The sequence below is a fragment of the Sycon ciliatum genome, chromosome 3 (assembly GCF_964019385.1).
Source record: "Sycon ciliatum chromosome 3, ocSycCili1.1, whole genome shotgun sequence".
Classification (NCBI taxonomy): Eukaryota; Metazoa; Porifera; class Calcarea; order Leucosolenida; family Sycettidae; genus Sycon; species Sycon ciliatum.
This window is the reverse complement of record NC_088645.1, coordinates 33073215-33082062: the sequence shown is the minus strand read 5'-3', so window position 1 is coordinate 33082062 and position 8848 is coordinate 33073215.

The window sequence follows — 8848 nt, the reverse complement described above, 5'->3', positions numbered from 1 at the left end:
CTCTCTTTCTCTCTCTCTCTCTCTCTCTCTCTCTCTCTCTCTCTCTCTCTCTCTCTCTCTCTCTCTCTCTCTCTCTCTCTCTCTCTCTCTCTCTCTCTCTCTCTCTCTCTCTCTGGCTATATTTGCACTGCTGTTTAGCAGAATTCCTTCAACACACTAACAGAATTTTGCAATGACCAATGACCAGAGAATTTTCACTGGTCTTTAGTAGCATTTCCATAACGCACCAACACAATTATTTGTTTATTCCCTGCTCAGTATACTTTCAAGCATTTGTGCATGATATGGCAAGGTGGAGTAGCGGGTGCATGTATTGTTGCATGGATGTTCAATTATTCTATTTGATGTTTTTCTGCTTTAGGTTGCTGGTAACGGAGAGATTCGTGCAGGCTGTGTTGATGGCATTTCTTGTGCTGTGAGCAATGGCCTAGGTTGGGTGTGGACATGGAGACAAGCAGATACTGCACAGGATGAACCATCTGAGCCGCAAACTCCAGGTGGTGCTTGTCTGGAGGATTGAAACGCAGGAATACTCAACTGCTCTGGGCTGCTGCACACTGGCGAGACTTGATTCAAACGTGAGCATCGGACTTCATCATTTCAGATCACTCAATGAACCCCAATAAATTTAGGCAGCTACTCTGGGCTTCGTGTAAGAACGAGCACACTGTACTGACTACCATTCTGCCGAATGAAATCCAGCCGTGTAGACCAGGTGTGCGCCCTGCGCTAGTACTCGGCCCAGTGTTCACAGGTCTAAGGCTGCATAGCACCCGTTGCATACTCCATGAACTCGATTGGATTTTACTACCTCACCCCAGTAATGTGCATGCTGCAGTTGCGAGTGGGTGAGACGTTTTGAAGCATGTCATCCTGTGGCTTCCACAACCCCTGCTGGATCAATCCTTTTGGAGTGGTTATTTTTATGTGTAGTCCAAGCCATTGTGGTTAGACCGATGATATGTCCCCCTAGCCTAGCCTATCCCAACGGAACATCCAAATAATAGCCTTTACTATCAATTCAACTGTATTGTTTGACAACAGTCTTTGGTAAGGTTGTGTACTTGGATAAAACAAATAAATTGAGAAGATCCATGCTTTCCATATTTGACACAATATGTGTTTCTATTGTTTATAGTTTGCTTTCCGTGTGCGTACAGGTCTTCCTTGAAATGTACACGTGTTTCTTTTTCTTCAATTGCAAGCATATATGCACGTTATAAATTTAAAACCCCGCTCATTCCTCTTTTCTTCACTTCTATTCGCCTTGCGCGAAAGCTAGCCGAGCTTGCTTGGTGTTCCAAACTAGGAAAGGCTTGTAATAATGATGGGATATGTCCTTCATTGTACGCTTCTGCAGAACGCTAGCCCCCAAACTCTATAAAATGACTTCATTCTCGGCATTGCGACAACAAATTTCCACGGCTGGATTTTTTAAATTTTCCAACTGCGGAAAAAGCTTGAAATCTATTTTCTATTCTTATGACGCCCTATGTTCTTGACACACATTTTAGAATAATTATATTGATGTGGTGGGGCCGGGCTTATCCACCTAACTTGGTGCAGGATTTCTTCTCCTGAAGGATGCTTGCGGAATTACCAACCTGCTCTTATCAACGTGGACAGAGAGGTGGCATACAGCTTGTAGACTTTATCCAGGTAACTGGCTACTGGCTATAGGAATATCAGTTTTCCGCAAGATAATATCATTGCCTCTCTGGTGTAAGGGCCGTGGTTTGCTCTCTATGCTGACCGGTGTTTGGACCCAGCAATCCGCTCGTCCCACACGGAAAATGGTTATCTAGATGGGACTGCTTTTCCGCCTCGGGAACTTTCCCCATGTCAGCTGAGGTATCCTGCAGAGCGAGGTCAACTCTCTGGGTAAAACTGCTGGTTGTAAGCATTTTTCGCATGTGTCCTGTGCAATGTTGAGAGACATCAGGAATTCGATATAACCACCTCTGTCCGGACTGGTGTGCCAACGACAGTTACGTGTACCCATGGGCTCGATCATGATGTGGGGACTGCGGAGCATAGACCCGTAGACCCGGGTGCTCGAATAAGACACAGGGTACCAAAACAGAAACAGCCTGAAATTGTACCTAAACTTGTTCCGATTTCGTTTAGTTTTCACAAATACCATCAACATACGGCCCGCTAACGGTATGCCAAATTTCAGAGCTGCCCGGTAAACGGTTTTTGAAATACTCGCGACCCACTTTTTGCTGGGTCCTTGATTCGAGGATGTGGGTCTCCTGTACGGTGCTGCCAAAGACCTGCTGAATCTGCGGCTCCACTGATCATCTTGCTCTCAAAAACGAAGTAGTAAGTTACTACTACCTGCCCTCAACTGCCATACCAAGCGTAGACGATGGTAGACCCGTGTGCTTGAATCGGAGACGATCTGACGAGTTTGCTGTTTCTGATTCGAGCACCCAATTTTCAAATAAAAAATCCGAAGGAAATACGACCATTTTACTGCGTACTGTAGCTTGTGTTGTAGCGCACCCAGGTTCTGAATTCCTGCTGGGTGGGTCAAGCCAGACTCCCTTCCCTGTTCCATCGCCTCTCCAAAAGTATATTCTGACATTGTTGAGATTTACAGATGAGAAATTCCACACCTGTCAAATCGTTTCCGATTCGAGCACCCGGGTCTACGTATCACGCTGCTTATAGGAGGCGGTCAGTTGGACCAGGAAAGTGGTCAACAAGCACACGGAAAACGTGTAGGCGTCCGTCACGTTCTTCCTTCTTGGAAGATTCAAGAAGTTTCGATCTCCTGGCTGTCCGCAATGACTATGTCCGCGTTCAACTAGCCTATACTCTCAGCTGTACAGCCATCAATCAATCAATCCCATTCGATACCGTCTTCGTCAGTGGTCGTATTTGCATCACATTACCCGTCAAGTAAAAGCCCAGACAGTAGTCTTCTTTCTGAACCTTGCTGGGGCTCTGCCCTCATTGCTGTGTAAATAATAAATAAATTCGACGGGTTCGCGTACCGGGCAGGTCAAGAACAAGGAGTCGTACAACTCCCTGGTCAAGAACCACCTTTCCGCTTCCGTGGGACGCCACCACCCCATGATCAGGCGTCAGATGCGGCTCCTAACCGGTGGGGCAGGATAGATCCGATCCACCAACCATAGGCCAAAGGCCTAAATCCTTGCTGTGTAAGGAACGTCAAAGTTTCCTGGAAAAATGAATGCATTAACGTTGGCTTGATGTTGTTCATGACTTTGTCCTGTGATTATGGATCCTGGAATCGGACCCAGATAACCGATCAGGTGGTACGGAAAAAGTTGTGTAGCCACTTGTACATCGGGGAGTTTCACGCTTTCAATTATTATTTCAATGCCCCGATGCTGCTAGTACAGCCGTTGTTTTTCATTCATTTCTCCGTTCCGTATGATGTGCAGTGAAGCTTATCATGTACATGTATATCCACTGCGAATGGACACGTCTACAGAGAGAAAGTGACACTTGCTAAAGGTGTCCATGTCTCGTGGCAGTGACGTGCTGTCATCTCGGAACTTTGCCACGACACCACTTTGACATGCTGAATTCGTAGCTCTTGAAATAATATCAGCCATGGAGCGGGCACACGTGCGGACTATGCTTAGTAAAGCATCACAAGTATTATTATTATTATTATTATGTGCTTGTTCGCGTAGACATCAGCATGGCCTGCAGCTGCATTAATGGGCATGCAAATCATGCAAACCAGCCAAAAATGTTCGCATAAGCCACTTCGAATAGATACAAAAGACCATAACAGTTTCAGAAAAGAAGAAATATGCGAAAAGAAGAAAAAAACTAGGGTGCCGACACCACTCGGGCACAGATGCCCACCCAACCGCTTCGGTCAGCAAGTATGCTACACAGTAAAGTGACAGTGAGCGTTTTAGTCGTACACCGACGCTCGAGACACAGCTCTAAGCTATGAAAAGCAGATCACAAGCTCAGTTTTTGTGTCCGTGGGGAACCTCGTATTCAGGGGAGACTGACAGCCGACAACACCCTCCACTGCATTGTATTGTATTGTATTTATTTGATTTTACTTCGGTGGCTCAACAGTACAATGTACTACAAGAAAGAGGCCCAAAAAACCGATCATAAGGCGATAAAAAGGAAAAAGAAGGAGCAAACCAAAAACTAGAGAAAGTGAGAAAAACAAAAACAAAAAAACAGGTCCCTTCTCATCAAGGCATGTGCTCTTTCAGAAAAAATGAAAAAGGATTGTACAGGGAATGGCTCAATGTGGAAAGACAAGTGCTTTATTTGACTGGATGATTGTGTGTGTGTTTGCGTGGATATTTGCGACCTACTACTTACAATGCACCTTCGTTCTAAAAGAATTATCCGCCTTCGACCCCTTTAAAAAAAGGAACATGAAGTAATAAAAGCTGTATACCCTCACATGGCAAAAACGCTGATCATCATATTTAGGGCTGAAACGATCGTGGATTTTCACCTATCGATCACGCTTTAGCTTAACGATCGATTAATCGATTATAATCGTTAGCAAATAGTGTCAGAATTTTGTGCAAAAATTACTCTGTTTCCAAAAGCTAGGCCTTCATGATACCAAAATTCTGCATTTTTGATAGGGTAGCTCCGAATCATGGCACTTTATGCACCATACCCCTGGCAACTGCATACCCACAGTGGAAACTGATTCGAACTTCACGTAAACGAGGGTTTTCAGTACTTTTTGGACTCGAAATCCCTAACGAGTAATCTATAATATTAACTGGTTTGAGGGAGAGAGACAAACGAGAAAAGTAATCTATAACGTAACGATTACTTGATTGATAAGGAATTATCGATCGCTTGCCGAGCAATTGGTATAATCGATTCATACATGTATTGTGCATCTTCATGTACATTGTACTGGAATGAATGGCGTGAGTTCGGAGAGTAAGTTGTGAGAACGTTTACTATACAACAACACGTTTCAAAATGCTCTACAGCCGACTCCAGATAATATCAGTAGTCGACTGTAGAGCAATTGAAACGTGTTGTTGTATGGAACACCATTGTGCACGACAATTAGTTCTTTATAGCCGAAGTTCGCTATAACACAAATGCACTCACACTATACAAGCATCAACATTAATCATGACTGACATGTGACGAAGGACGGTATGACTGCACTTGGTTGTCATGCAGCCATACAAGATTTGGTTCTCTATAATCGAATACTATTCACTGTAAAGCTTCAATTTTGTATGGGTTCAAACAGGGACATGGACTATAGTTTGCTATATCACGAAATTCGTTATGATTATGTGAGTTCGTTATAACTGGAGTAAGAGGCCTTTTCAGTCATAAGTGGAGTAAGAGGTCTTTTCAAGTTTTCAGTCATGAGTGGAGTCGACTGTACTGTATGGTCAGTACTTTGTTCCACATGTATTTCATTTGATGAAACTGGCCATAAACTGGTTAGTGGAAACGGATGAAGCTGATAAGGAGCATGCATTCGTAGTTTGTTTTGCCGTGATAAGGTTCTTGTCGCCCCAAAAGATATAAATTTTATGCCTTTGATTGAGTCGGTCTGTGGATCCGTTTACCTATGTGTTGCGTGACTAACTTCCCAGTGACAATGCACTTGTCAGCTCAGGTATGCTATACAGCGAGGTCAACTCTGTGGGTAATACTGCTGGTTGTATGCAGTGTTCGCATGTGTCCTGCTCAATGTTGACAGAGATCAGAAATTCGACGTAACCACCTCTGTCCGGACTGGTGTGCCAACGTGCACCCATGGGCTTGATCATGATGTGGGGACTGCGGAGCATAGACCCGTAGACCCGTGCGTATCACGTTGCTTACAGGAGGTGGTCAGTTGGACCAGGAGGCGGTCAGTTGGACCAGGAGGCGGTCAGTTGGACCAGGAGGCGGCCAGTTGGACCAGGAAAGTGGTCAACAAGCACACGGAAAACGTGTAAGCGTCTTGTCACGTTCTTCCTTGTTGGAAGATTCAAGAAGTTTCGATCTCCTGGTTGTCCGCAATGACTATGTCCGCGTTCACCTAGCCTATACTCCCAACAGTACAGCCATCAATCAATCCCGTGCGATACCGTCTTCATGAGCGTTCGTATTTGCGTCGCATTCCCGTCAAGTCAAAATGAAGTCAGTCTTCTGTCTGAACCTTGCTTTTGTTATGCCTTCGTTGCTGTGTAAGGAACGTCAAAGGTTTATGGAAATATGACTGCATAAATTACGTTGGCTTGGTGTTGTTCATGACTTTGTGCTGTGGTTGTCGCGGCGACCTTGTCGCGCGATTTGTATCATGTTTGTGCCTGTTCTTGTTTCAGTACAAAACGCTAGTTCCATGCCCACGTTCCCGTGCTTTGTATGACTTGTTCTGGCCCACGTATGCATGACTGTACATGTACTTGTCAAGGCACGTGCATGCAGCACAGTTTGGCGCGCTTTTGCGAATGTGTTTGCTTCTCCCACGGTGGTGGGTTTTTATGCTGCTCTTCTTGGACACGAGTGGTTTTCAGTTTTGTTGTTCTCTAGTATTATTCTTCGAAAGAGCGATTACTACAGACTCATTTGTCCTATGATGTGTGCCACCTGTAGAGGTGAGATCGGACTTGTGACCTGTGTTGATAAATCGAGAGATTGGGAATTCTAATCTTTCGACATGGTGCTTTAGTGACCAGAGATTTTCCTCAGTTTATTTAGTAAATTCCGACCAGAGTGATGGAGACTATCGCCCAGCTTGTAAAGTGTAGAGCAAACACGAAGCGACGACTCACACGCCTTCGCCACAATTTAACCCGGGAGCTTGCCAAAGACGCTCCATCACCACACTACCTGCTACGAGATTGGCAGCAGGCTGAACGCCTTGCAGCTGAAATCAATGCCACACAGGCTAGAATCCGCGATCTGACCGAACAGGCGACTTCCTCGGATGTTGAGGACCGCCTGGAGCAACTCGACAAGTGGGAGTTCGAGTTCGATGATGACCTGGAAGTCCTGAGGGACGCACGTACCGTTCTACAGAGGGAGAACCCGTCCGGACTCGCCACAGCAGATGCGGAACTGGAGGCAATCGCCAACTCGAGTCGATCCAGTGCCCCACAGCCTCCCCCACGACGTCCCCAGCCGCTGCCTTGACCAGCGTATCCTTCAGCCCATCAGCAGTGGTGGTCCACTCCAAGGGTCCACCTTCCGCTCCTGTGAGCCCTCCTGTGACTGCTGTTAGTCCTGTCCCTGCTACTGGCGCTCCAGCCACTCCAGTCGTCCCGTCTCCCAATGTCTCCGAAGCCCATCAGCAGTGGTGGTCCACTCCAAGGGTCCACCTTCCGCTCCTGCGAGCCCTCCTGTGACTGCTGTTAGTCCTGTCCCTGCTACTGGCGCTCCAGCCACTCCAGTCGTCCCGTCTCCGAATGTCTCCGAAGCCCATCAGCAGTGGTGGTCCACTCCAAGGGTCCACCTTCCGCTCCTGCGAGCCCTCCCGTGACTGCTGTTAGTCTTGTCCCTGCTACTGGCTCTCCAGCCACTCCAGTCGTCCCGTCTCCGAATGTCTCCGAAGCCCATCAGCAGTGGTGGTCCACTCCAAGGGTCCACCTTCCGCTCCTGCGAGCCCTCCTGTGACTGCTGTTAGTCCTGTCCCTGCTACTGGCGCTCCAGCCACTCCAGTCGTCCCGTCTCCGAATGTCTCCGAAACCCCCAGCGACCAACTCGTGCGGCAGCTGACAAGGCCCGGCAGAATATTGCAAAGTGGACAGCTGTATCGTTGCTGCACGTACACATCCCACACGCCTGATAAGTTTGACCGTGTCAGAGTGTGAGGATTAGGTGGTGCTTGGTCCAATTGGCAGTGACCTCACAAGCACATAAAACTTTCTGTATGCCTGTTTACCTGCTTGCTGTGTGTGTGTGTGTGTGTGTGTGTGTGTGTGTGTGTGTGTGTGTGTGCGTGTGTATCTGCATTGCTTATGCTCTATAAGTTACCTCCCGGTGTACATTCCCGGTCGGCTGGAGTGTCGCGGCGACCTTGTCGCGCGATTTGTATCATGTTTGTGCCTGTTCTTGTTTCAGTACAAAACGCTAGTTCCATGCCCACGTTCCCGTGCTTTGTATGACTTGTTCTGGCCCACGTATGCATGACTGTACATGTACTTGTCAAGGCACGTGCATGCAGCACAGTTTGGCGCGCTTTTGCGAATGTGTTTGCTTCTCCCACGGTGGTGGGTTTTTATGCTGCTCTTCTTGGACACGAGTGGTTTTCAGTTTTGTTGTTCTCTAGTATTATTCTTCGAAAGAGCGATTACTACAGACTCATTTGTCCTATGATGTGTGCCACCTGTAGAGGTGAGATCGGACTTGTGACCTGTGTTGATAAATCGAGAGATTGGGAATTCTAATCTTTCGACAGTGGTTATGGAATCTGGGAATTTGACCCGGACAACAGAACACGTGGTACGGAAAACGTCGTGTACCCACATGTATATCGGGGAGTTTCACGCTTTCAATTATTATTATTTCAATGTCCTGGCCAGCGGGTGCTGCTAGTACAGCCGTTGTTTTTCATTCATTTCTCCGCTCAGTACGATGTGCAGTGAAGCTTATAACGTACTTGTGCATCCACTAAATGAATGGACACGTCTATGGAGAGAAAGTGACGCTTGCTAAAGGTGTCAATGTCTCGTGGCAGTACTATGCTGTCATCACGGAACTTTGCCAGAAAACCGCTTTGACATCCCGAGTTCGTAGCTCTTAAAAAATATTAATATCACCCATGGAGCGGGCACACGTGCGGACTACGCTTAGTATTGCATCACAAGCTTGCAGAACAGAAAAAAAGTGACAGCGAGCGTTTTAGTCGTACACCGAC